The sequence below is a fragment of the Sinocyclocheilus rhinocerous genome, unplaced genomic scaffold (genome assembly GCF_001515625.1).
Source record: "Sinocyclocheilus rhinocerous isolate Xijiao unplaced genomic scaffold, SAMN03320098_v1.1 scaffold323, whole genome shotgun sequence".
In the NCBI taxonomy this organism is placed as follows: domain Eukaryota; kingdom Metazoa; phylum Chordata; class Actinopteri; order Cypriniformes; family Cyprinidae; genus Sinocyclocheilus; species Sinocyclocheilus rhinocerous.
Window position 1 is genome coordinate 781225 of NW_015643640.1, and position 2718 is coordinate 783942.

The following is a 2718-nucleotide window of genomic DNA, read 5'->3' on the forward strand; positions in this document are numbered from 1 at the left end:
TAAATATATTAAAATTTAATTTTTGATTAGTAATATGCATTGCTAAGAACTTCATTTGGACAACTTTAAAGGTGATTTTCTCAATATTTTGATTTTTTTGCATCCTCAGATTCCAAATTTTCAAATAGTTGTATCTCGGCCAAATATTGTCCTATCCTAACAAACCATGCATCAATGGAAAGCTTATTCATTCAGCTTTGAGATGATGTATAAATCTCAATTTCGAAAAATTGACCCTTATGACTGTTTTTTTTGGTCCAGGGTCATATTTGAATGTGTGTCTCCTACACAAACATTACATTTTATCAATGTTCTTAAAGTCTGTAATTGAAACTATGACTCACTCACATTACGATTCAAGAATTCAAATATCTCAGTGCATTCAAAGCACAAATACTAAAAAAACAAAGTTTACATAATCAGAGAAAAGAGAGATCATTGGTGAGGGAGGCCCATTACAGTCCTTTTGTGTTATATAGCCTATTCATTTGGCCCTGATAGTATGCATTCAGTGTCCAGATGTTAAATTTGTGTGTGCCTTTTTCAATTTTAGAGACGAGTTTTTAAAAATCGTGAACATTTGCTCATCTGCAATACATCTTCAAAGCATTTCATGTCAGTTGTTTGAATGGCATTTAGAAGATCTTTCTGCAATATTCCTGATTTATGATGTATGCGAGTACACAACTGTTTATTAGATATCTGAACACAAAAATTAATGTGATTCATGATGCACTCTTTAATAGACATCTTGGTGACGTATAGAATAGCATGTACTGGGCTGGCCGATATATTGAATATTAATGATTTTGCTGCCAATATAAAATGAAGCAATATTATTAGTGTGGTAATTGTAACACAACTTTTTTAGCCATGTTGTTTTATAAACACTGTGTCATTGGATTACTTTTGCAATCCTTATTTGTCTAAGTTTTCATCGTAAATCTTTAATTTAAACGTCAGTAGCAAAAAAGTCTGTAGGTTCAATTAATCTCTGTGATTCAGTTCAAACTGTCCTTTTCACTGAATCTTGACTCAACAATTTGTTTGCTTCATTACTCAAAAATGTTTCTGGAAAATTGCACAGAAATTGTAATGTTAAAATATTGTTAAAATATTGTTAAAATGCATTGTTAAAATATTAGTAAGATTCAGTTAAAATATGTAAATATTGCAGTTTATTAAAATGAAACTGATTAAATGTCATTCTTCCTTGTGTTTATGTAACGAAAAACAGTATGGGGAAAGTTACTTGATTGTCTTAACTAGATTTTACTGTATTTTACTTCATGCATCTAAACATAATCTATTTCACAACAGGACCTATTTGGTCAAAATTATGTCTTTTAGACAAAAAAATAATAATTTCTGAGCAAGCACATCAGTATTGAAATATGCCCTGAAAATAACCAAAAGGCTAAAAGATATTGAGAATTTAACCCTATCAGCAATCCTTATGGATACTGGATGGATTACTAACTATGATAATGTTGGTGCAAGCAAGGTGATTTGTGTCAGAGACCCATATAAATGTGCATAGACAGGGTTCTGATCAATGATGTCTTTTAGACAAAAAATAATAATTTCAGAGCAAGCACATCAGTATTGAAATATGCCCTGAAAATAACCAAAAGGCTAAAAGATATTGAGAATTTAACCCTATCAGCAATCCTTATGGATACTGGATGGATTACTAACTATGATAATGTTGGTGCAAGCAAGGTGATTTGTGTCAGAGACCCATATAAATGTGCATAGACAGGGTTCTGATCAATGTTAGCAGTAGGGGCTGTATTCAATCACCGGCCATGTTCGCCTGGCAGGTGCCCAGAGCCTGCAAAATGAGCTGAAGCTCTCTGACAGCAGCTGCTGCCTCCTCTCCGCAACACATCTCTGGCTCCATCACCAGCTCCATCAGACCTACACCTACAGACACATTCATATCAGACACCGTCCACAAAGCTACAGACTTCATGTCTCTGTATAAGAGTGAAGACGCAGCAGCACCTGCCCTGTTGAGATCTATGAGAGTCTGGCTGCGTTCTTCATCATGGAGACTCTTCCCACTGTCTTGCTCAAGCTGGATCTGCTTGATTTTCACACTCTTGGTTACAACTTGGTTTCTTTGGCGACCTTCAAATTGACTGTAGACCAGCATGCCATCCACTGCTATAGGAACCCTCTGCTGAGTGATCTGGTAGCCTGCCTGCAAACACACACACCAAACTGTTACACAACTAAACCATTTTAATTGCTAGTTTATCTAGACCTAAACAGATCTATTACACATCTGTGTCTGACCAAGGGTTTCCAAACAGCAGCAGAGTGCTAGGAGAGCCAAATAAAAAATATGTGACCCTGGACCACAAAACCAGTCATAAGGGTAAATTTTGGGAAATTGAGATTTATACATCATCTGAAAGCTGAATAAATAAGCTTTCCATTGATGTATGGTCTGTTAGGATAGGACAATATTTGAAAATCTGGAATCTGAGGGTGTAAAAAATCTAAATATTGAGAAAATAAAAAATAAAAAATTTAGTTTTGATTTATTTACAGTAGGAAATGTACAAAATATCTTCATGGAACATGATCTTTACTTAATATCCTAATGATTTTTGGCATAAAAGAAAAATCGATAATTTTGACCCATACAATGTTTTTTGGCTATTGCTAAAAGTATACCCAAGCGACTTAAGACTGCTTTTGTGCTCCAGG

The 2718-nt window shown here is 34.5% G+C and overlaps 1 pseudogene; it reads right to left on the minus strand.

Annotated features, from left to right (window-relative positions):
* LOC107757567 (glutamyl-tRNA(Gln) amidotransferase subunit B, mitochondrial-like) overlaps positions 1 to 2718 on the minus strand; it is a 30148-nt pseudogene that overhangs the window by 9461 nt on the left and 17969 nt on the right.